This window comes from Rhinoderma darwinii (genome assembly GCF_050947455.1).
Source record: "Rhinoderma darwinii isolate aRhiDar2 chromosome 5 unlocalized genomic scaffold, aRhiDar2.hap1 SUPER_5_unloc_39, whole genome shotgun sequence".
In the NCBI taxonomy this organism is placed as follows: Eukaryota; Metazoa; Chordata; class Amphibia; order Anura; family Rhinodermatidae; genus Rhinoderma; species Rhinoderma darwinii.
The window spans coordinates 746,647-771,652 of NW_027461797.1; the positions used below are offsets into that span (position 1 = coordinate 746,647).

Genomic DNA, 25,006 nt, shown 5'->3' on the forward strand with positions numbered 1-25,006 from the left:
AGGAAGGTGAATGAGGTGTTCCAATGTGAAATGCCGGAAACACAGAAACACAGACGACACACAACAAGAGGTGGCAATCTATTCATTAATTGCATTTAATCAATGAGCTCATTATCACTCATGCATTGTCCAACAGGTGTTGAAATAATGGGATTAAAAGGGGAGATCCCTTCAGAAAGACAGAAACAATAGCAAAGACAAAAAACACTTTTGGAATCTGCTTTTAGTCAACACATAAGGAAAGGGTGCACCGGTCCTGGAAATACTGCAATACCAGGTCAATGCGTGGAGTGGACAGAGCAAGCTCTATTTCCATCTCCCTGTTCTAAAAATCCATTTAATATATGGTCCCCAGATAGGGGACGTATCAGATATTAAACTGATAAGAACAGATACTACACTTGATCTTAGCCAAAAGGCCGAGAAGCGATAACCCGAACGGGCCGCGCGTTGCCCGAGCCTGCCCGATACTGCTGTTCAGCCCTTGCAGCGATTCAGCCTACTTCTAGGCAATTCCATGGGGCCCTGCAGGCTCACACACTCACAGCTACACGGGAGGTGAATAAAGGCCGGAGAGGAAGCCAGACAGGATTTGCTTCTTTTGCTTGCACCACAATGCAGTGCTGAAAGAGGAGGAATCTACATAAAAACGCCTTCCTGGCAACGCCCAAATGCCCTGCTGCCATGCAGATAAACACTGGCAGCGGCAGCAAGTGCATGCCCACAGCCACCCCTTGTTCCTTCACACCTTGTATCAGCTGTAATCCAGTCCAGTCCAGTGCTGCCTGCTGAGCAGCACTGACCAACACTGCCTGGGCCCAGGCTTTTATCTCTGAGGCCCCATTATGATGTCAGAAAGCTGGCTCTGGAATCCTGAGGGCTCCACTATGACACGTGCAAAGTTCCGTCTGAACTTTATATAAGACGGTGAGGCTCAGTCAGTCACTCAGTGTTGCCTGAGAGGGCAACACTGCAACAGCCGGCCGCCAGGCTGTCTTTTTTTTGCACAGCTAGTTGCCTCCAGGAGGCCACAAGAGGGAGACAAGGGACTGCAAAATGGAAAATAGGCATCCACCAACTTTACAGACAACTTCTCCTTGCTCCTACAACCTCCATCCTTGCACAGTTTGTTATTCTTCTAGGTAACATAGTAACAAATCCAAATTGCTGCTCTCTTTGTAGGCAAGCAAGGCTTTGTTGCAACTGCAATTCTTACTTCTTCTTGAAATGTAGGGACGACAGTACATTCCATCACATCCATCTAGTGTACACAGGTAGGTCCATTGTGGCGGGCAGGCGAGCGGGCGGGCTGCTTTATTGGCTGTTTGCTGTTCCCCTACTCCACTCCACTATTTGACTGTTGTGCTGCATCAATCAATCAATCAATCAATCAATCAATCAATCAATCAATCAATCAATCAATCAATCAATCAGTGGCTGGCTCAGGTGCAGCTCTTTAACTTACCTAAAAGGGAGGGCGGAGAGAAGACAAGGAAGGTGAATGAGGTGTTCCAATGTGAAATGCCGGAAACACAGAAACACAGACGACACACAACAAGAGGTGGCAATCTATTCATTAATTGCATTTAATCAATGAGCTCATTATCACTCATGCATTGTCCAACAGGTGTTGAAATAATGGGATTAAAAGGGGAGATCCCTTCAGAAAGACAGAAACAATAGCAAAGACAAAAAACACTTTTGGAATCTGCTTTTAGTCAACACATAAGGAAAGGGTGCACCGGTCCTGGAAATACTGCAATACCAGGTCAATGCGTGGAGTGGACAGAGCAAGCTCTATTTCCATCTCCCTGTTCTAAAAATCCATTTAATATATGGTCCCCAGATAGGGGACGTATCAGATATTAAACTGATAAGAACAGATACTACACTTGATCTTAGCCAAAAGGCCGAGAAGCGATAACCCGAACGGGCCGCGCGTTGCCCGAGCCTGCCCGATACTGCTGTTCAGCCCTTGCAGCGATTCAGCCTACTTCTAGGCAATTCCATGGGGCCCTGCAGGCTCACACACTCACAGCTACACGGGAGGTGAATAAAGGCCGGAGAGGAAGCCAGACAGGATTTGCTTCTTTTGCTTGCACCACAATGCAGTGCTGAAAGAGGAGGAATCTACATAAAAACGCCTTCCTGGCAACGCCCAAATGCCCTGCTGCCATGCAGATAAACACTGGCAGCGGCAGCAAGTGCATGCCCACAGCCACCCCTTGTTCCTTCACACCTTGTATCAGCTGTAATCCAGTCCAGTCCAGTGCTGCCTGCTGAGCAGCACTGACCAACACTGCCTGGGCCCAGGCTTTTATCTCTGAGGCCCCATTATGATGTCAGAAAGCTGGCTCTGGAATCCTGAGGGCTCCACTATGACACGTGCAAAGTTCCGTCTGAACTTTATATAAGACGGTGAGGCTCAGTCAGTCACTCAGTGTTGCCTGAGAGGGCAACACTGCAACAGCCGGCCGCCAGGCTGTCTTTTTTTTGCACAGCTAGTTGCCTCCAGGAGGCCACAAGAGGGAGACAAGGGACTGCAAAATGGAAAATAGGCATCCACCAACTTTACAGACAACTTCTCCTTGCTCCTACAACCTCCATCCTTGCACAGTTTGTTATTCTTCTAGGTAACATAGTAACAAATCCAAATTGCTGCTCTCTTTGTAGGCAAGCAAGGCTTTGTTGCAACTGCAATTCTTACTTCTTCTTGAAATGTAGGGACGACAGTACATTCCATCACATCCATCTAGTGTACACAGGTAGGTCCATTGTGGCGGGCAGGCGAGCGGGCGGGCTGCTTTATTGGCTGTTTGCTGTTCCCCTACTCCACTCCACTATTTGACTGTTGTGCTGCATCAATCAATCAATCAATCAATCAATCAGTGGCTGGCTCAGGTGCAGCTCTTTAACTTACCTAAAAGGGAGGGCGGAGAGAAGACAAGGAAGGTGAATGAGGTGTTCCAATGTGAAATGCCGGAAACACAGAAACACAGACGACACACAACAAGAGGTGGCAATCTATTCATTAATTGCATTTAATCAATGAGCTCATTATCACTCATGCATTGTCCAACAGGTGTTGAAATAATGGGATTAAAAGGGGAGATCCCTTCAGAAAGACAGAAACAATAGCAAAGACAAAAAACACTTTTGGAATCTGCTTTTAGTCAACACATAAGGAAAGGGTGCACCGGTCCTGGAAATACTGCAATACCAGGTCAATGCGTGGAGTGGACAGAGCAAGCTCTATTTCCATCTCCCTGTTCTAAAAATCCATTTAATATATGGTCCCCAGATAGGGGACGTATCAGATATTAAACTGATAAGAACAGATACTACACTTGATCTTAGCCAAAAGGCCGAGAAGCGATAACCCGAACGGGCCGCGCGTTGCCCGAGCCTGCCCGATACTGCTGTTCAGCCCTTGCAGCGATTCAGCCTACTTCTAGACAATTCCATGGGGCCCTGCAGGCTCACACACTCACAGCTACACGGGAGGTGAATAAAGGCCGGAGAGGAAGCCAGACAGGATTTGCTTCTTTTGCTTGCACCACAATGCAGTGCTGAAAGAGGAGGAATCTACATAAAAACGCCTTCCTGGCAACGCCCAAATGCCCTGCTGCCATGCAGATAAACACTGGCAGCGGCAGCAAGTGCATGCCCACAGCCACCCCTTGTTCCTTCACACCTTGTATCAGCTGTAATCCAGTCCAGTCCAGTGCTGCCTGCTGAGCAGCACTGACCAACACTGCCTGGGCCCAGGCTTTTATCTCTGAGGCCCCATTATGATGTCAGAAAGCTGGCTCTGGAATCCTGAGGGCTCCACTATGACACGTGCAAAGTTCCGTCTGAACTTTATATAAGACGGTGAGGCTCAGTCAGTCACTCAGTGTTGCCTGAGAGGGCAACACTGCAACAGCCGGCCGCCAGGCTGTCTTTTTTTTGCACAGCTAGTTGCCTCCAGGAGGCCACAAGAGGGAGACAAGGGACTGCAAAATGGAAAATAGGCATCCACCAACTTTACAGACAACTTCTCCTTGCTCCTACAACCTCCATCCTTGCACAGTTTGTTATTCTTCTAGGTAACATAGTAACAAATCCAAATTGCTGCTCTCTTTGTAGGCAAGCAAGGCTTTGTTGCAACTGCAATTCTTACTTCTTCTTGAAATGTAGGGACGACAGTACATTCCATCACATCCATCTAGTGTACACAGGTAGGTCCATTGTGGCGGGCAGGCGAGCGGGCGGGCTGCTTTATTGGCTGTTTGCTGTTCCCCTACTCCACTCCACTATTTGACTGTTGTGCTGCATCAATCAATCAATCAATCAATCAATCAATCAATCAATCAATCAATCAGTGGCTGGCTCAGGTGCAGCTCTTTAACTTACCTAAAAGGGAGGGCGGAGAGAAGACAAGGAAGGTGAATGAGGTGTTCCAATGTGAAATGCCGGAAACACAGAAACACAGACGACACACAACAAGAGGTGGCAATCTATTCATTAATTGCATTTAATCAATGAGCTCATTATCACTCATGCATTGTCCAACAGGTGTTGAAATAATGGGATTAAAAGGGGAGATCCCTTCAGAAAGACAGAAACAATAGCAAAGACAAAAAACACTTTTGGAATCTGCTTTTAGTCAACACATAAGGAAAGGGTGCACCGGGGAAATACTGCAATACCAGGTCAATGCGTGGAGTGGACAGAGCAAGCTCTATTTCCATCTCCCTGTTCTAAAAATCCATTTAATATATGGTCCCCAGATAGGGGACGTATCAGATATTAAACTGATAAGAACAGATACTACACTTGATCTTAGCCAAAAGGCCGAGAAGCGATAACCCGAACGGGCCGCGCGTTGCCCGAGCCTGCCCGATACTGCTGTTCAGCCCTTGCAGCGATTCAGCCTACTTCTAGGCAATTCCATGGGGCCCTGCAGGCTCACACACTCACAGCTACACGGGAGGTGAATAAAGGCCGGAGAGGAAGCCAGACAGGATTTGCTTCTTTTGCTTGCACCACAATGCAGTGCTGAAAGAGGAGGAATCTACATAAAAACGCCTTCCTGGCAACGCCCAAATGCCCTGCTGCCATGCAGATAAACACTGGCAGCGGCAGCAAGTGCATGCCCACAGCCACCCCTTGTTCCTTCACACCTTGTATCAGCTGTAATCCAGTCCAGTCCAGTGCTGCCTGCTGAGCAGCACTGACCAACACTGCCTGGGCCCAGGCTTTTATCTCTGAGGCCCCATTATGATGTCAGAAAGCTGGCTCTGGAATCCTGAGGGCTCCACTATGACACGTGCAAAGTTCCGTCTGAACTTTATATAAGACGGTGAGGCTCAGTCAGTCACTCAGTGTTGCCTGAGAGGGCAACACTGCAACAGCCGGCCGCCAGGCTGTCTTTTTTTTGCACAGCTAGTTGCCTCCAGGAGGCCACAAGAGGGAGACAAGGGACTGCAAAATGGAAAATAGGCATCCACCAACTTTACAGACAACTTCTCCTTGCTCCTACAACCTCCATCCTTGCACAGTTTGTTATTCTTCTAGGTAACATAGTAACAAATCCAAATTGCTGCTCTCTTTGTAGGCAAGCAAGGCTTTGTTGCAACTGCAATTCTTACTTCTTCTTGAAATGTAGGGACGACAGTACATTCCATCACATCCATCTAGAGTACACAGGTAGGTCCATTGTGGCGGGCAGGCGAGCGGGCGGGCTGCTTTATTGGCTGTTTGCTGTTCCCCTACTCCACTCCACTATTTGACTGTTGTGCTGCATCAATCAATCAATCAATCAATCAATCAATCAATCAATCAATCAATCAATCAATCAGTGGCTGGCTCAGGTGCAGCTCTTTAACTTACCTAAAAGGGAGGGCGGAGAGAAGACAAGGAAGGTGAATGAGGTGTTCCAATGTGAAATGCCGGAAACACAGAAACACAGACGACACACAACAAGAGGTGGCAATCTATTCATTAATTGCATTTAATCAATGAGCTCATTATCACTCATGCATTGTCCAACAGGTGTTGAAATAATGGGATTAAAAGGGGAGATCCCTTCAGAAAGACAGAAACAATAGCAAAGACAAAAAACACTTTTGGAATCTGCTTTTAGTCAACACATAAGGAAAGGGTGCACCGGTCCTGGAAATACTGCAATACCAGGTCAATGCGTGGAGTGGACAGAGCAAGCTCTATTTCCATCTCCCTGTTCTAAAAATCCATTTAATATATGTGTTAGGGATCTGCCAGGTACTTCATCTAGCTACACTCCTGGGATTAATCAATCCACACCTGAGGCCAGACCTGTTCGACTGACACCTTCTCCCACCAACCAGGGTGGCAGGCTCAGGAGTGGGAGAGCCTATCGCGGCCTGGTCTCTCGGAGTTAGCTCCGCCCCCTGCCCTTTATTACCTGCCCTGTGCTCTCCCTCAGTGCTTGTAATTCTTTTGGATTCCTGGCCCCACTGCTGCTTGCTCCAGCCTGCTTCTGCCGTGCTTCTGCCTTGCTGCAGTTCTGCTTGACCTGCTTTGCTTGCCCTGGCTTGCTTCTGTCTCCGTGTCCGCTCGGGTGTACTCACTTCGTCCTGGTCCTGACTGTTCGTTCGCCGCCCCGTTTCCTCGTGGCGTTCCGTGGCTACTGCCCCTTCCCTTGCGTGTTCCCTGTTTGTCTTCCTGTGCACTTAGCCAGCGTAGGGACCGCCGCCCAGTTGTACCTCGTCGCCTAGGGCGGGTCGTTGCAAGTAGGCAGGGACAGGGCGGTGGGTAGATTAGGGCTCACTTTCCCTTCACCTCCTTCCTGCCATTACATAATTACAAGCCCTTACCTAGTCTACCATTTCTCCTACGCTGACGCTTTCATGGACCCCCTTGAGACCCTGACCCAGCAGATGCAGGGCCTCTCCCTACAGGTCCAGGCCCTGGCCCAAAGGGTCAATCAGGGTGACGCTGCTTTAGTAGTACCCCTCACCTCACCTCTAGAACCCGACCTCAAGTTACCTGACCGGTTTTCAGGGGACCGTAAGACGTTTCTCTCCTTCCGGGAGAGTTGCAGACTGTATTTCCGCCTAAAGCCCCACTCCTCAGGTTCCGAGAACCAGCGGGTGGGTATCATTATATCCCGACTCCAGGAAGGGCCCCAAGAGTGGGCCTTCTCCTTGGCTCCTGACGCCCCTGAACTTTCCTCTGTTGATCGTTTTTTCTCTGCCCTCGGACTCATTTACGACGAGACTGACAGGACTGCTTTAGCCGAGAGTCAGCTGGTGACCTTACGTCAGGGTAGAAGACCGGTTGAGGAATACTGTTCTGATTTTAGGAAGTGGTGCGTAGCTTCTCAGTGGAACGATCCGGCCCTAAGGTGCCAGTTTAGGTTAGGATTATCTGACGCCCTGAAGGATCTGCTGGTTAGCTACCCCTCGCCTGACTCCCTTGACCAGGTTATGGCCCTAGCAGTACGACTTGACCGACGTCTCAGGGAACGTCAGCTAGAACGCTTCAGTGTGCTCCCCTCTGACTTTTCTGCGATTCCCCCCGAGGTCCCGTCTCCTCGCCCCTCCACGGAGGACTCGGAGGTACCTATGCAACTCGGGGCCTCCATGTCCCCTCGACAACGTAGGGAGTTTCGCAGAATGAATGGTCTCTGCTTCTACTGTGGGGACGACAAGCATCTACTGAACACCTGTCCCAGGCGCAAGAATAAGAAGCCGGAAAACTTCCGCGCCTAAGTGATCATCGGGGAGGTCACTTGGGCGCACAGGTATTTCCCGTTAATGTGAAACGCAATAAAATTTTGCTTCCCTTTCAGGTCTCGTTTGCTGGCCGGTCTGCCACGGGCAGTGCTTTCGTGGATTCTGGCTCATCTGCTAATATCATGTCTGTGGAATTTGCTATGTCTCTAAAGATGCCTTGTATTGATTTACCTTATCCTATCCCTGTAGTAGGAATCGACTCAACACCCCTTGCTAATGGTTATTTTACTCAGCATACTCCTGTTTTTGAACTCCTGGTTGGCTCCATGCATTTGGAGCAGTGCTCTGTACTGGTGATGCAGGGATTATCGTCTGATCTGGTTTTAGGCCTTCCCTGGTTGCAGTTGCATAATCCCACATTTGATTGGAATACTGGGGATCTCACCAAATGGGGTAATGAATGTCTGATGTCATGTCTTTCTGTTAACTCTATTTCTCCCCGGGAGGAGGTAAACACGCTTCCTGAGTTTGTTCAGGACTTCGCCGATGTGTTTTCTAAGGAGGCCTCCGAGGTGTTGCCCCCCCATAGAGATTACGATTGCGCTATCGATTTGGTGCCTGGTGCCAAGCTTCCTAAGGGTAGGATATTTAATCTTTCATGTCCTGAACGTGAAGCGATGAGGGTGTATATCCAAGAATGCCTGGCCAAGGGTTTCATTCGCCCCTCGACTTCTCCTGTAGGTGCTGGCTTCTTCTTCGTGGGGAAGAAGGATGGTGGTCTTAGGCCGTGCATTGATTATCGTAACCTGAATAAGGTCACCGTAAGGAACCAGTACCCACTTCCTTTGATTCCGGATCTTTTTAATCAGGTTCAGGGAGCCCAATGGTTTTCTAAGTTCGATCTACGGGGGGCATATAACCTTATCCGCATCAAAGAGGGGGATGAGTGGAAAACTGCGTTCAACACACCCGAGGGTCATTTCGAATACCTGGTCATGCCCTTTGGGTTGTGTAATGCCCCTGCTGTCTTCCAGAATTTTATTAATGAAATCCTGAGAGAGTACCTGGGTAATTTTCTTGTTGTGTACCTTGATGACATACTGGTGTTTTCCAAGGACTGGTCCTCCCACGTGGAGCATGTCAGGAAGGTGCTCCAGGTCCTTCGGGAGAATAATCTGTTTGCTAAGACTGAAAAATGTGTCTTTGGGGTACAGGAGATACCATTTTTAGGGCAAATCCTCACTCCTCATGAATTCCGCATGGACCCTGCCAAGGTTCAAGCTGTGGCGGAATGGGTCCAACCTGCCTCCCTTAAGGCGTTACAGTGTTTTTTAGGGTTCGCCAACTATTACAGGAGATTTATTGCCAACTTCTCGGTCGTCGCTAAGCCTCTTACGGACCTTACCCGCAAGGGTGCCGATGTCCTCCATTGGCCCCCTGAGGCCGTCCAGGCCTTTGAGACTCTCAAGAAGTGCTTTATCTCGGCCCCCGTGCTGATTCAGCCCAACCAAGAGGAGCCATTTATTGTGGAGGTTGACGCTTCCGAGGTGGGAGTGGGGGCCGTCCTGTCCCAGGGTACCAGCTCCCTCACCCATCTCCGCCCCTGTGCTTACTTCTCTAGGAAGTTTTCGCCCACGGAGAGTAACTATGATATTGGCAACCGCGAACTTCTAGCCATTAAATGGGCTTTTGAGGAGTGGCGGCACTTCCTGGAGGGGGCCAGACACCAGGTAACGGTCCTTACGGATCACAAGAATCTGGTTTTCCTAGAATCGGCCCGGAGGCTTAATCCTAGACAAGCTCGGTGGGCACTATTCTTTACCAGATTTAATTTCTTGGTTACCTATAGGGCTGGGTCCAAGAATATTAAGGCTGACGCTCTGTCACGTAGTTTCATGGCCAATCCTCCTTCCGAGAAGGATCCCGCTTGTATTTTACCCCCTGGTATAATCGTCTCTGCCACGGATTCTGATTTAGCTTCTGATATCGCGGCTGATCAGGGTGCAGCTCCCGGGAACGTCCCTGGGGACAAACTGTTTGTTCCCCTGCAATACCGGCTGAGGGTACTCAGGGAAAACCATGACTCCGCTCTATCCGGTCATCCTGGCATCTTGGGCACCAAACACCTCATTACCAGAAACTATTGGTGGCCTGGGTTGCCTAAAGATGTTAGGGCTTACGTCGCCGCTTGTGAGGTTTGCGCTAGGTCCAAAACCCCTAGGTCCCGACCTGCGGGCCTACTACGTTCCTTGCCCATTCCCCAGAGACCTTGGACCCATATCTCCATGGATTTTATCACCGATTTGCCTCCATCTCAGGGCAAGTCGGTGGTGTGGGTGGTAGTCGACCGCTTCAGCAAGATGTGCCACTTTGTGCCCCTTAAGAAGCTACCTAACGCCAAGACGTTAGCTTCTTTGTTTGTGAAACACATCCTGCGTCTCCATGGGGCCCCAGTCAATATCGTTTCTGACAGAGGGGTACAATTTGTTTCCTTATTTTGGAGAGCTTTTTGTAAAAAGTTGGAGATTGATCTGTCCTTCTCCTCCGCCTTCCATCCCGAAACCAATGGCCAAACGGAAAGGACCAACCAATCCCTGGAACAATATTTAAGGTGTTTCATCTCTGACTGTCAATTCGATTGGGTCTCATTCCTTCCCCTTGCTGAATTTTCCCTGAATAACCGGGTCAGTAACTCGTCAGGGGTCTCCCCGTTTTTCTGTAATTTCGGGTTTAACCCTAGGTTCTCCTCCGTCTCCCCTGGTTGTTCCAATAATCCTGAGGTAGAGGAGGTTCATCGGGAACTGTGCACTGTCTGGGCCCAGGTTCAGAAGAACCTAGAGGCGTCCCAGAGCGCACAAAAGATTCAGGCGGATAGTAGACGTTCTGCTAACCCCCGGTTTGTCGTCGGGGATTTGGTCTGGTTGTCGTCCAGGAACTTGCGCCTTAAGGTCCCGTCCAGGAAGTTTGCTCCCCGATTTATTGGACCTTATAAGATCATTGAAGTCCTCAACCCTGTATCCTTCCGTCTGGAGCTCCCCCCATCCTTTCGCATACATGACGTCTTCCATGCCTCCCTCCTTAAACGCTGCTCCCCGTACTGGTCCCCCTCGAGGATACCTCCTGTTCCCGTTCTCACCCCTGAGGGGGTGGAATTCGAGGTGGCCAAGATTATGGACAGTAGGATGGTCCAGGGCTCCCTCCAGTACCTGGTCCATTGGAGAGGATACGGGCCGGAGGAGAGGACTTGGGTACCTGCCCGTGATGTTCACGCTGGGGTATTGATCAGGAGGTTCCACCTCCTCTTCCCCACTAAACCGGGTCCCCTTAGTAAGGGTCCGGTGGCCCCTCATAAAAGGGGGAGTACTGTTAGGGATCTGCCAGGTACTTCATCTAGCTACACTCCTGGGATTAATCAATCCACACCTGAGGCCAGACCTGTTCGACTGACACCTTCTCCCACCAACCAGGGTGGCAGGCTCAGGAGTGGGAGAGCCTATCGCGGCCTGGTCTCTCGGAGTTAGCTCCGCCCCCTGCCCTTTATTACCTGCCCTGTGCTCTCCCTCAGTGCTTGTAATTCTTTTGGATTCCTGGCCCCACTGCTGCTTGCTCCAGCCTGCTTCTGCCGTGCTTCTGCCTTGCTGCAGTTCTGCTTGACCTGCTTTGCTTGCCCTGGCTTGCTTCTGTCTCCGTGTCCGCTCGGGTGTACTCACTTCGTCCTGGTCCTGACTGTTCGTTCGCCGCCCCGTTTCCTCGTGGCGTTCCGTGGCTACTGCCCCTTCCCTTGCGTGTTCCCTGTTTGTCTTCCTGTGCACTTAGCCAGCGTAGGGACCGCCGCCCAGTTGTACCTCGTCGCCTAGGGCGGGTCGTTGCAAGTAGGCAGGGACAGGGCGGTGGGTAGATTAGGGCTCACTTTCCCTTCACCTCCTTCCTGCCATTACAATATGGTCCCCAGATAGGGGACGTATCAGATATTAAACTGATAAGAACAGATACTACACTTGATCTTAGCCAAAAGGCCGAGAAGCGATAACCCGAACGGGCCGCGCGTTGCCCGAGCCTGCCCGATACTGCTGTTCAGCCCTTGCAGCGATTCAGCCTACTTCTAGGCAATTCCATGGGGCCCTGCAGGCTCACACACTCACAGCTACACGGGAGGTGAATAAAGGCCGGAGAGGAAGCCAGACAGGATTTGCTTCTTTTGCTTGCACCACAATGCAGTGCTGAAAGAGGAGGAATCTACATAAAAACGCCTTCCTGGCAACGCCCAAATGCCCTGCTGCCATGCAGATAAACACTGGCAGCGGCAGCAAGTGCATGCCCACAGCCACCCCTTGTTCCTTCACACCTTGTATCAGCTGTAATCCAGTCCAGTCCAGTGCTGCCTGCTGAGCAGCACTGACCAACACTGCCTGGGCCCAGGCTTTTATCTCTGAGGCCCCATTATGATGTCAGAAAGCTGGCTCTGGAATCCTGAGGGCTCCACTATGACACGTGCAAAGTTCCGTCTGAACTTTATATAAGACGGTGAGGCTCAGTCAGTCACTCAGTGTTGCCTGAGAGGGCAACACTGCAACAGCCGGCCGCCAGGCTGTCTTTTTTTTGCACAGCTAGTTGCCTCCAGGAGGCCACAAGAGGGAGACAAGGGACTGCAAAATGGAAAATAGGCATCCACCAACTTTACAGACAACTTCTCCTTGCTCCTACAACCTCCATCCTTGCACAGTTTGTTATTCTTCTAGGTAACATAGTAACAAATCCAAATTGCTGCTCTCTTTGTAGGCAAGCAAGGCTTTGTTGCAACTGCAATTCTTACTTCTTCTTGAAATGTAGGGACGACAGTACATTCCATCACATCCATCTAGTGTACACAGGTAGGTCCATTGTGGCGGGCAGGCGAGCGGGCGGGCTGCTTTATTGGCTGTTTGCTGTTCCCCTACTCCACTCCACTATTTGACTGTTGTGCTGCATCAATCAATCAATCAATCAATCAATCAATCAATCAATCAATCAATCAGTGGCTGGCTCAGGTGCAGCTCTTTAACTTACCTAAAAGGGAGGGCGGAGAGAAGACAAGGAAGGTGAATGAGGTGTTCCAATGTGAAATGCCGGAAACACAGAAACACAGACGACACACAACAAGAGGTGGCAATCTATTCATTAATTGCATTTAATCAATGAGCTCATTATCACTCATGCATTGTCCAACAGGTGTTGAAATAATGGGATTAAAAGGGGAGATCCCTTCAGAAAGACAGAAACAATAGCAAAGACAAAAAACACTTTTGGAATCTGCTTTTAGTCAACACATAAGGAAAGGGTGCACCGGTCCTGGAAATACTGCAATACCAGGTCAATGCGTGGAGTGGACAGAGCAAGCTCTATTTCCATCTCCCTGTTCTAAAAATCCATTTAATATATGTGTTAGGGATCTGCCAGGTACTTCATCTAGCTACACTCCTGGGATTAATCAATCCACACCTGAGGCCAGACCTGTTCGACTGACACCTTCTCCCACCAACCAGGGTGGCAGGCTCAGGAGTGGGAGAGCCTATCGCGGCCTGGTCTCTCGGAGTTAGCTCCGCCCCCTGCCCTTTATTACCTGCCCTGTGCTCTCCCTCAGTGCTTGTAATTCTTTTGGATTCCTGGCCCCACTGCTGCTTGCTCCAGCCTGCTTCTGCCGTGCTTCTGCCTTGCTGCAGTTCTGCTTGACCTGCTTTGCTTGCCCTGGCTTGCTTCTGTCTCCGTGTCCGCTCGGGTGTACTCACTTCGTCCTGGTCCTGACTGTTCGTTCGCCGCCCCGTTTCCTCGTGGCGTTCCGTGGCTACTGCCCCTTCCCTTGCGTGTTCCCTGTTTGTCTTCCTGTGCACTTAGCCAGCGTAGGGACCGCCGCCCAGTTGTACCTCGTCGCCTAGGGCGGGTCGTTGCAAGTAGGCAGGGACAGGGCGGTGGGTAGATTAGGGCTCACTTTCCCTTCACCTCCTTCCTGCCATTACATAATTACAAGCCCTTACCTAGTCTACCATTTCTCCTACGCTGACGCTTTCATGGACCCCCTTGAGACCCTGACCCAGCAGATGCAGGGCCTCTCCCTACAGGTCCAGGCCCTGGCCCAAAGGGTCAATCAGGGTGACGCTGCTTTAGTAGTACCCCTCACCTCACCTCTAGAACCCGACCTCAAGTTACCTGACCGGTTTTCAGGGGACCGTAAGACGTTTCTCTCCTTCCGGGAGAGTTGCAGACTGTATTTCCGCCTAAAGCCCCACTCCTCAGGTTCCGAGAACCAGCGGGTGGGTATCATTATATCCCGACTCCAGGAAGGGCCCCAAGAGTGGGCCTTCTCCTTGGCTCCTGACGCCCCTGAACTTTCCTCTGTTGATCGTTTTTTCTCTGCCCTCGGACTCATTTACGACGAGACTGACAGGACTGCTTTAGCCGAGAGTCAGCTGGTGACCTTACGTCAGGGTAGAAGACCGGTTGAGGAATACTGTTCTGATTTTAGGAAGTGGTGCGTAGCTTCTCAGTGGAACGATCCGGCCCTAAGGTGCCAGTTTAGGTTAGGATTATCTGACGCCCTGAAGGATCTGCTGGTTAGCTACCCCTCGCCTGACTCCCTTGACCAGGTTATGGCCCTAGCAGTACGACTTGACCGACGTCTCAGGGAACGTCAGCTAGAACGCTTCAGTGTGCTCCCCTCTGACTTTTCTGCGATTCCCCCCGAGGTCCCGTCTCCTCGCCCCTCCACGGAGGACTCGGAGGTACCTATGCAACTCGGGGCCTCCATGTCCCCTCGACAACGTAGGGAGTTTCGCAGAATGAATGGTCTCTGCTTCTACTGTGGGGACGACAAGCATCTACTGAACACCTGTCCCAGGCGCAAGAATAAGAAGCCGGAAAACTTCCGCGCCTAAGTGATCATCGGGGAGGTCACTTGGGCGCACAGGTATTTCCCGTTAATGTGAAACGCAATAAAATTTTGCTTCCCTTTCAGGTCTCGTTTGCTGGCCGGTCTGCCACGGGCAGTGCTTTCGTGGATTCTGGCTCATCTGCTAATATCATGTCTGTGGAATTTGCTATGTCTCTAAAGATGCCTTGTATTGATTTACCTTATCCTATCCCTGTAGTAGGAATCGACTCAACACCCCTTGCTAATGGTTATTTTACTCAGCATACTCCTGTTTTTGAACTCCTGGTTGGCTCCATGCATTTGGAGCAGTGCTCTGTACTGGTGATGCAGGGATTATCGTCTGATCTGGTTTTAGGCCTTCCCTGGTTGCAGTTGCATAATCCCACATTTGATTGGAATACTGGGGATCTCACCAAATGGGGTAATGAATGTCTGATGTCATGTCTTTCTGTTAACTCTATTTCTCCCCGGGAGGAGGTAAACACGCTTCCTGAGTTTGTTCAGGACTTCGCCGATGTGTTTTCTAAGGAGGCCTCCGAGGTGTTGCCCCCCCATAGAGATTACGATTGCGCTATCGATTTGGTGCCTGGTGCCAAGCTTCCTAAGGGTAGGATATTTAATCTTTCATGTCCTGAACGTGAAGCGATGAGGGTGTATATCCAAGAATGCCTGGCCAAGGGTTTCATTCGCCCCTCGACTTCTCCTGTAGGTGCTGGCTTCTTCTTCGTGGGGAAGAAGGATGGTGGTCTTAGGCCGTGCATTGATTATCGTAACCTGAATAAGGTCACCGTAAGGAACCAGTACCCACTTCCTTTGATTCCGGATCTTTTTAATCAGGTTCAGGGAGCCCAATGGTTTTCTAAGTTCGATCTACGGGGGGCATATAACCTTATCCGCATCAAAGAGGGGGATGAGTGGAAAACTGCGTTCAACACACCCGAGGGTCATTTCGAATACCTGGTCATGCCCTTTGGGTTGTGTAATGCCCCTGCTGTCTTCCAGAATTTTATTAATGAAATCCTGAGAGAGTACCTGGGTAATTTTCTTGTTGTGTACCTTGATGACATACTGGTGTTTTCCAAGGACTGGTCCTCCCACGTGGAGCATGTCAGGAAGGTGCTCCAGGTCCTTCGGGAGAATAATCTGTTTGCTAAGACTGAAAAATGTGTCTTTGGGGTACAGGAGATACCATTTTTAGGGCAAATCCTCACTCCTCATGAATTCCGCATGGACCCTGCCAAGGTTCAAGCTGTGGCGGAATGGGTCCAACCTGCCTCCCTTAAGGCGTTACAGTGTTTTTTAGGGTTCGCCAACTATTACAGGAGATTTATTGCCAACTTCTCGGTCGTCGCTAAGCCTCTTACGGACCTTACCCGCAAGGGTGCCGATGTCCTCCATTGGCCCCCTGAGGCCGTCCAGGCCTTTGAGACTCTCAAGAAGTGCTTTATCTCGGCCCCCGTGCTGATTCAGCCCAACCAAGAGGAGCCATTTATTGTGGAGGTTGACGCTTCCGAGGTGGGAGTGGGGGCCGTCCTGTCCCAGGGTACCAGCTCCCTCACCCATCTCCGCCCCTGTGCTTACTTCTCTAGGAAGTTTTCGCCCACGGAGAGTAACTATGATATTGGCAACCGCGAACTTCTAGCCATTAAATGGGCTTTTGAGGAGTGGCGGCACTTCCTGGAGGGGGCCAGACACCAGGTAACGGTCCTTACGGATCACAAGAATCTGGTTTTCCTAGAATCGGCCCGGAGGCTTAATCCTAGACAAGCTCGGTGGGCACTATTCTTTACCAGATTTAATTTCTTGGTTACCTATAGGGCTGGGTCCAAGAATATTAAGGCTGACGCTCTGTCACGTAGTTTCATGGCCAATCCTCCTTCCGAGAAGGATCCCGCTTGTATTTTACCCCCTGGTATAATCGTCTCTGCCACGGATTCTGATTTAGCTTCTGATATCGCGGCTGATCAGGGTGCAGCTCCCGGGAACGTCCCTGGGGACAAACTGTTTGTTCCCCTGCAATACCGGCTGAGGGTACTCAGGGAAAACCATGACTCCGCTCTATCCGGTCATCCTGGCATCTTGGGCACCAAACACCTCATTACCAGAAACTATTGGTGGCCTGGGTTGCCTAAAGATGTTAGGGCTTACGTCGCCGCTTGTGAGGTTTGCGCTAGGTCCAAAACCCCTAGGTCCCGACCTGCGGGCCTACTACGTTCCTTGCCCATTCCCCAGAGACCTTGGACCCATATCTCCATGGATTTTATCACCGATTTGCCTCCATCTCAGGGCAAGTCGGTGGTGTGGGTGGTAGTCGACCGCTTCAGCAAGATGTGCCACTTTGTGCCCCTTAAGAAGCTACCTAACGCCAAGACGTTAGCTTCTTTGTTTGTGAAACACATCCTGCGTCTCCATGGGGCCCCAGTCAATATCGTTTCTGACAGAGGGGTACAATTTGTTTCCTTATTTTGGAGAGCTTTTTGTAAAAAGTTGGAGATTGATCTGTCCTTCTCCTCCGCCTTCCATCCCGAAACCAATGGCCAAACGGAAAGGACCAACCAATCCCTGGAACAATATTTAAGGTGTTTCATCTCTGACTGTCAATTCGATTGGGTCTCATTCCTTCCCCTTGCTGAATTTTCCCTGAATAACCGGGTCAGTAACTCGTCAGGGGTCTCCCCGTTTTTCTGTAATTTCGGGTTTAACCCTAGGTTCTCCTCCGTCTCCCCTGGTTGTTCCAATAATCCTGAGGTAGAGGAGGTTCATCGGGAACTGTGCACTGTCTGGGCCCAGGTTCAGAAGAACCTAGAGGCGTCCCAGAGCGCACAAAAGATTCAGGCGGATAGTAGACGTTCTGCTAACCCCCGGTTTGTCGTCGGGGATTTGGTCTGGTTGTCGTCCAGGAACTTGCGCCTTAAGGTCCCGTCCAGGAAGTTTGCTCCCCGATTTATTGGACCTTATAAGATCATTGAAGTCCTCAACCCTGTATCCTTCCGTCTGGAGCTCCCCCCATCCTTTCGCATACATGACGTCTTCCATGCCTCCCTCCTTAAACGCTGCTCCCCGTACTGGTCCCCCTCGAGGATACCTCCTGTTCCCGTTCTCACCCCTGAGGGGGTGGAATTCGAGGTGGCCAAGATTATGGACAGTAGGATGGTCCAGGGCTCCCTCCAGTACCTGGTCCATTGGAGAGGATACGGGCCGGAGGAGAGGACTTGGGTACCTGCCCGTGATGTTCACGCTGGGGTATTGATCAGGAGGTTCCACCTCCTCTTCCCCACTAAACCGGGTCCCCTTAGTAAGGGTCCGGTGGCCCCTCATAAAAGGGGGAGTACTGTTAGGGATCTGCCAGGTACTTCATCTAGCTACACTCCTGGGATTAATCAATCCACACCTGAGGCCAGACCTGTTCGACTGACACCTTCTCCCACCAACCAGGGTGGCAGGCTCAGGAGTGGGAGAGCCTATCGCGGCCTGGTCTCTCGGAGTTAGCTCCGCCCCCTGCCCTTTATTACCTGCCCTGTGCTCTCCCTCAGTGCTTGTAATTCTTTTGGATTCCTGGCCCCACTGCTGCTTGCTCCAGCCTGCTTCTGCCGTGCTTCTGCCTTGCTGCAGTTCTGCTTGACCTGCTTTGCTTGCCCTGGCTTGCTTCTGTCTCCGTGTCCGCTCGGGTGTACTCACTTCGTCCTGGTCCTGACTGTTCGTTCGCCGCCCCGTTTCCTCGTGGCGTTCCGTGGCTACTGCCCCTTCCCTTGCGTGTTCCCTGTTTGTCTTCCTGTGCACTTAGCCAGCGTAGGGACCGCCGCCCAGTTGTACCTCGTCGCCTAGGGCGGGTCGTTGCAAGTAGGCAGGGACAGGGCGGTGGGTAGATTAGGGCTCACTTTCCCTTCACCTCCTTCCTGCCATTACAATATGGTCCCCAGATAGGGGACGTATCAGATATTAAACTGATAAGAACAGATACTACACTTGATCTTAGCCAAAAGGCCGAGAAGCGATAACCCGAACGGGCCGCGCGTTGCCCGAGCCTGCCCGATACTGCTGTTCAGCCCTTGCAGCGATTCAGCCTACTTCTAGGCAATTCCATGGGGCCCTGCAGGCTCACACACTCACAGCTACACGGGAGGTGAATAAAGGCCGGAGAGGAAGCCAGACAGGATTTGCTTCTTTTGCTTGCACCACAATGCAGTGCTGAAAGAGGAGGAATCTACATAAAAACGCCTTCCTGGCAACGCCCAAATGCCCTGCTGCCATGCAGATAAACACTGGCAGCGGCAGCAAGTGCATGCCCACAGCCACCCCTTGTTCCTTCACACCTTGTATCAGCTGTAATCCAGTCCAGTCCAGTGCTGCCTGCTGAGCAGCACTGACCAACACTGCCTGGGCCCAGGCTTTTATCTCTGAGGCCCCATTATGATGTCAGAAAGCTGGCTCTGGAATCCTGAGGGCTCCACTATGACACGTGCAAAGTTCCGTCTGAACTTTATATAAGACGGTGAGGCTCAGTCAGTCACTCAGTGTTGCCTGAGAGGGCAACACTGCAACAGCCGGCCGCCAGGCTGTCTTTTTTTTGCACAGCTAGTTGCCTCCAGGAGGCCACAAGAGGGAGACAAGGGACTGCAAAATGGAAAATAGGCATCCACCAACTTTACAGACAACTTCTCCTTGCTCCTACAACCTCCATCCTTGCACAGTTTGTTATTCTTCTAGGTAACATAGTAACAAATCCAAATTGCTGCTCTCTTTGTAGGCAAGCAAGGCTTTGTTGCAACTGCAATTCTTACTTCTTCTTGAAATGTAGGGACGACAGTACATTCCATCACATCCATCTAGTGTACACAGGTAGGTCCATTGTGGCGGGCAGGCGAGCGGGCGGGCTGCTTTATTGGCTGTTTGCTGTTCCCCTACTCCACTCCACTATTTGACTGTTGTGCTGCATCAATCAATCAATCAATCAATCAATCAATCAATCAATCAATCAATCAATCAGTGGCTGGCTCAGGTGCAGCTCTTTAACTTACCTAAAAGGGAGGGCGGAGAGAAGACAAGGAAGGTGAATGAGGTGTTCCAATGTGAAATGCCGGAAACACAGAAACACAGACGACACACAACAAGAGGTGGCAATCTATTCATTAATTGCATTTAATCAATGAGCTCATTATCACTCATGCATTGTCCAACAGGTGTTGAAATAATGGGATTAAAAGGGGAGATCCCTTCAGAAAGACAGAAACAATAGCAAAGACAAAAAACACTTTTGGAATCTGCTTTTAGTCAACACATAAGGAAAGGGTGCACCGGTCCTGGAAATACTGCAATACCAGGTCAATGCGTGGAGTGGACAGAGCAAGCTCTATTTCCATCTCCCTGTTCTAAAAATCCATTTAATATATGGTCCCCAGATAGGGGACGTATCAGATATTAAACTGATAAGAACAGATACTACACTTGATCTTAGCCAAAAGGCCGAGAAGTGATAACCCGAACGGGCCGCGCGTTGCCCGAGCCTGCCCGATACTGCTGTTCAGCCCTTGCAGCGATTCAGCCTACTTCTAGGCAATTCCATGGGGCCCTGCAGGCTCACACACTCACAGCTACACGGGAGGTGAATAAAGGCCGGAGAGGAAGCCAGACAGGATTTGCTTCTTTTGCTTGCACCACAATGCAGTGCTGAAAGAGGAGGAATCTACATAAAAACGCCTTCCTGGCAACGCCCAAATGCCCTGCTGCCATGCAGATAAACACTGGCAGCGGCAGCAAGTGCATGCCCACAGCCACCCCTTGTTCCTTCACACCTTGTATCAGCTGTAATCCAGTCCAGTCCAGTGCTGCCTGCTGAGCAGCACTGACCAACACTGCCTGGGCCCAGGCTTTTATCTCTGAGGCCCCATTATGATGTCAGAAAGCTGGCTCTGGAATCCTGAGGGCTCCACTATGACACGTGCAAAGTTCCGTCTGAACTTTATATAAGACGGTGAGGCTCAGTCAGTCACTCAGTGTTGCCTGAGAGGGCAACACTGCAACAGCCGGCCGCCAGGCTGTCTTTTTTTTGCACAGCTAGTTGCCTCCAGGAGGCCACAAGAGGGAGACAAGGGACTGCAAAATGGAAAATAGGCATCCACCAACTTTACAGACAACTTCTCCTTGCTCCTACAACCTCCATCCTTGCACAGTTTGTTATTCTTCTAGGTAACATAGTAACAAATCCAAATTGCTGCTCTCTTTGTAGGCAAGCAAGGCTTTGTTGCAACTGCAATTCTTACTTCTTCTTGAAATGTAGGGACGACAGTACATTCCATCACATCCATCTAGTGTACACAGGTAGGTCCATTGTGGCGGGCAGGCGAGCGGGCGGGCTGCTTTATTGGCTGTTTGCTGTTCCCCTACTCCACTCCACTATTTGACTGTTGTGCTGCATCAATCAATCAATCAATCAATCAATCAATCAATCAATCAATCAATCAATCAATCAGTGGCTGGCTCAGGTGCAGCTCTTTAACTTACCTAAAAGGGAGGGCGGAGAGAAGACAAGGAAGGTGAATGAGGTGTTCCAATGTGAAATGCCGGAAACACAGAAACACAGACGACACACAACAAGAGGTGGCAATCTATTCATTAATTGCATTTAATCAATGAGCTCATTATCACTCATGCATTGTCCAACAGGTGTTGAAATAATGGGATTAAAAGGGGAGATCCCTTCAGAAAGACAGAAACAATAGCAAAGACAAAAAACACTTTTGGAATCTGCTTTTAGTCAACACATAAGGAAAGGGTGCACCGGTCCTGGAAATACTGCAATACCAGGTCAATGCGTGGAGTGGACAGAGCAAGCTCTATTTCCATCTCCCTGTTCTAAAAATCCATTTAATATATGGTCCCCAGATAGGGGACGTATCAGATATTAAACTGATAAGAACAGATACTACACTTGATCTTAGCCAAAAGGCCGAGAAGCGATAACCCGAACGGGCCGCGCGTTGCCCGAGCCTGCCCGATACTGCTGTTCAGCCCTTGCAGCGATTCAGCCTACTTCTAGGCAATTCCATGGGGCCCTGCAGGCTCACACACTCACAGCTACACGGGAGGTGAATAAAGGCCGGAGAGGAAGCCAGACAGGATTTGCTTCTTTTGCTTGCACCACAATGCAGTGCTGAAAGAGGAGGAATCTACATAAAAACGCCTTCCTGGCAACGCCCAAATGCCCTGCTGCCATGCAGATAAACACTGGCAGCGGCAGCAAGTGCATGCCCACAGCCACCCCTTGTTCCTTCACACCTTGTATCAGCTGTAATCCAGTCCAGTCCAGTGCTGCCTGCTGAGCAGCACTGACCAACACTGCCTGGGCCCAGGCTTTTATCTCTGAGGCCCCATTATGATGTCAGAAAGCTGGCTCTGGAATCCTGAGGGCTCCACTATGACACGTGCAAAGTTCCGTCTGAACTTTATATAAGACGGTGAGGCTCAGTCAGTCACTCAGTGTTGCCTGAGAGGGCAACACTGCAACAGCCGGCCGCCAGGCTGTCTTTTTTTTGCACAGCTAGTTGCCTCCAGGAGGCCACAAGAGGGAGACAAGGGACTGCAAAATGGAAAATAGGCATCCACCAACTTTACAGACAACTTCTCCTTGCTCCTACAACCTCCATCCTTGCACAGTTTGTTATTCTTCTAGGTAACATAGTAACAAATCCAAATTGCTGCTCTCTTTGTAGGCAAGCAAGGCTTTGTTGCAACTGCAATTCTTACTTCTTCTTGAAATGTAGGGACGACAGTACATTCCATCACATCCATCTAGTGTACACAGGTAGGTCCATTGTGGCGGGCAGGCGAGCGGGCGGGCTGCTTTATTGGCTGTTTGCTGTTCCCCTACTCCACTCCACTATTTGACTGTTGTGCTGCATCAATCAATCAATCAATCAATCAATCAATCAATCAATCAATCAATCAATCAATCAATCAGTGGCTGGCTCAGGTGCAGCTCTTTAACTTACCTAAAAGGGAGGGCGGAGAGAAGACAAGGAAGGTGAATGAGGTGTTCCAATGTGAAATGCCGGAAACACAGAAACACAGACGACACACAACAAGAGGTGGCAATCTATTCATTAATTGCATTTAATCAATGAGCTCATTATCACTCATGCATTGTCCAACAGGTGTTGAAATAATGGGATTAAAAGGGGAGATCCCTTCAGAAAGACAGAAACAATAGCAAAGACAAAAAACACTTTTGGAATCTGCTTTTAGTCAACACATAAGGAAAGGGTGCACCGGTCCTGGAAATACTGCAATACCAGGTCAATGCGTGGAGTGGACAGAGCAAGCTCTATTTCCATCTCCCTGTTCTAAAAATCCATTTAATATATGGTCCCCAGATAGGGGACGTATCAGATATTAAACTGATAAGAACAGATACTACACTTGATCTTAGCCAAAAGGCCGAGAAGTGATAACCCGAACGGGCCGCGCGTTGCCCGAGCCTGCCCGATACTGCTGTTCAGCCCTTGCAGCGATTCAGCCTACTTCTAGGCAATTCCATGGGGCCCTGCAGGCTCACACACTCACAGCTACACGGGAGGTGAATAAAGGCCGGAGAGGAAGCCAGACAGGATTTGCTTCTTTTGCTTGCACCACAATGCAGTGCTGAAAGAGGAGGAATCTACATAAAAACGCCTTCCTGGCAACGCCCAAATGCCCTGCTGCCATGCAGATAAACACTGGCAGCGGCAGCAAGTGCATGCCCACAGCCACCCCTTGTTCCTTCACACCTTGTATCAGCTGTAATCCAGTCCAGTCCAGTGCTGCCTGCTGAGCAGCACTGACCAACACTGCCTGGGCCCAGGCTTTTATCTCTGAGGCCCCATTATGATGTCAGAAAGCTGGCTCTGGAATCCTGAGGGCTCCACTATGACACGTGCAAAGTTCCGTCTGAACTTTATATAAGACGGTGAGGCTCAGTCAGTCACTCAGTGTTGCCTGAGAGGGCAACACTGCAACAGCCGGCCGCCAGGCTGTCTTTTTTTTGCACAGCTAGTTGCCTCCAGGAGGCCACAAGAGGGAGACAAGGGACTGCAAAATGGAAAATAGGCATCCACCAACTTTACAGACAACTTCTCCTTGCTCCTACAACCTCCATCCTTGCACAGTTTGTTATTCTTCTAGGTAACATAGTAACAAATCCAAATTGCTGCTCTCTTTGTAGGCAAGCAAGGCTTTGTTGCAACTGCAATTCTTACTTCTTCTTGAAATGTAGGGACGACAGTACATTCCATCACATCCATCTAGTGTACACAGGTAGGTCCATTGTGGCGGGCAGGCGAGCGGGCGGGCTGCTTTATTGGCTGTTTGCTGTTCCCCTACTCCACTCCACTATTTGACTGTTGTGCTGCATCAATCAATCAATCAATCAATCAATCAATCAATCAATCAATCAGTGGCTGGCTCAGGTGCAGCTCTTTAACTTACCTAAAAGGGAGGGCGGAGAGAAGACAAGGAAGGTGAATGAGGTGTTCCAATGTGAAATGCCGGAAACACAGAAACACAGACGACACACAACAAGAGGTGGCAATCTATTCATTAATTGCATTTAATCAATGAGCTCATTATCACTCATGCATTGTCCAACAGGTGTTGAAATAATGGGATTAAAAGGGGAGATCCCTTCAGAAAGACAGAAACAATAGCAAAGACAAAAAACACTTTTGGAATCTGCTTTTAGTCAACACATAAGGAAAGGGTGCACCGGTCCTGGAAATACTGCAATACCAGGTCAATGCGTGGAGTGGACAGAGCAAGCTCTATTTCCATCTCCCTGTTCTAAAAATCCATTTAATATATGGTCCCCAGATAGGGGACGTATCAGATATTAAACTGATAAGAACAGATACTACACTTGATCTTAGCCAAAAGGCCGAGAAGCGATAACCCGAACGGGCCGCGCGTTGCCCGAGCCTGCCCGATACTGCTGTTCAGCCCTTGCAGCGATTCAGCCTACTTCTAGGCAATTCCATGGGGCCCTGCAGGCTCACACACTCACAGCTACACGGGAGGTGAATAAAGGCCGGAGAGGAAGCCAGACAGGATTTGCTTCTTTTGCTTGCACCACAATGCAGTGCTGAAAGAGGAGGAATCTACATAAAAACGCCTTCCTGGCAACGCCCAAATGCCCTGCTGCCATGCAGATAAACACTGGCAGCGGCAGCAAGTGCATGCCCACAGCCACCCCTTGTTCCTTCACACCTTGTATCAGCTGTAATCCAGTCCAGTCCAGTGCTGCCTGCTGAGCAGCACTGACCAACACTGCCTGGGCCCAGGCTTTTATCTCTGAGGCCCCATTATGATGTCAGAAAGCTGGCTCTGGAATCCTGAGGGCTCCACTATGACACGTGCAAAGTTCCGTCTGAACTTT

The 25,006-nt window shown here is 50.1% G+C and overlaps 8 non-coding genes and 4 pseudogenes across 8 annotated transcripts; all 12 read right to left on the minus strand.

The window, feature by feature from the left end:
• Positions 1 to 240: 240 nt before the first annotated feature.
• LOC142692607 (U2 spliceosomal RNA) lies at positions 241 to 431 on the minus strand. The gene has a single exon (XR_012861036.1). It is a non-coding gene; the product is annotated as a U2 spliceosomal RNA (small nuclear RNA).
• A 1,300-nt stretch (positions 432 to 1,731) lies between these two features.
• On the minus strand, positions 1,732 to 1,922 carry LOC142692610 (U2 spliceosomal RNA). The gene has a single exon (XR_012861038.1). It is a non-coding gene; the product is annotated as a U2 spliceosomal RNA (small nuclear RNA).
• Positions 1,923 to 3,186: 1,264 nt separating this feature from the next.
• LOC142692611 (U2 spliceosomal RNA) lies at positions 3,187 to 3,377 on the minus strand. The gene has a single exon (XR_012861039.1). It is a non-coding gene; the product is annotated as a U2 spliceosomal RNA (small nuclear RNA).
• Positions 3,378 to 4,661: 1,284 nt separating this feature from the next.
• Positions 4,662 to 4,848, minus strand: LOC142692162 (U2 spliceosomal RNA). Its single transcript, XR_012860643.1, has one exon. It is a non-coding gene; the product is annotated as a U2 spliceosomal RNA (small nuclear RNA).
• A 1,292-nt stretch (positions 4,849 to 6,140) lies between these two features.
• LOC142692178 (U2 spliceosomal RNA) lies at positions 6,141 to 6,257 on the minus strand (annotated as a pseudogene).
• Positions 6,258 to 11,600: 5,343 nt separating this feature from the next.
• On the minus strand, positions 11,601 to 11,728 carry LOC142692173 (U2 spliceosomal RNA; annotated as a pseudogene).
• A 1,284-nt stretch (positions 11,729 to 13,012) lies between these two features.
• LOC142692180 (U2 spliceosomal RNA) lies at positions 13,013 to 13,129 on the minus strand (annotated as a pseudogene).
• A 5,343-nt stretch (positions 13,130 to 18,472) lies between these two features.
• Positions 18,473 to 18,600, minus strand: LOC142692174 (U2 spliceosomal RNA; annotated as a pseudogene).
• Positions 18,601 to 19,888: 1,288 nt separating this feature from the next.
• On the minus strand, positions 19,889 to 20,079 carry LOC142691979 (U2 spliceosomal RNA). Its single transcript, XR_012860480.1, has one exon. It is a non-coding gene; the product is annotated as a U2 spliceosomal RNA (small nuclear RNA).
• Positions 20,080 to 21,371: 1,292 nt separating this feature from the next.
• On the minus strand, positions 21,372 to 21,562 carry LOC142692612 (U2 spliceosomal RNA). The gene has a single exon (XR_012861040.1). It is a non-coding gene; the product is annotated as a U2 spliceosomal RNA (small nuclear RNA).
• A 1,296-nt stretch (positions 21,563 to 22,858) lies between these two features.
• LOC142691982 (U2 spliceosomal RNA) lies at positions 22,859 to 23,049 on the minus strand. Its single transcript, XR_012860482.1, has one exon. It is a non-coding gene; the product is annotated as a U2 spliceosomal RNA (small nuclear RNA).
• Positions 23,050 to 24,329: 1,280 nt separating this feature from the next.
• Positions 24,330 to 24,520, minus strand: LOC142692613 (U2 spliceosomal RNA). The gene has a single exon (XR_012861041.1). It is a non-coding gene; the product is annotated as a U2 spliceosomal RNA (small nuclear RNA).
• Between the last annotated feature and the right edge of the window lie 486 nt (positions 24,521 to 25,006).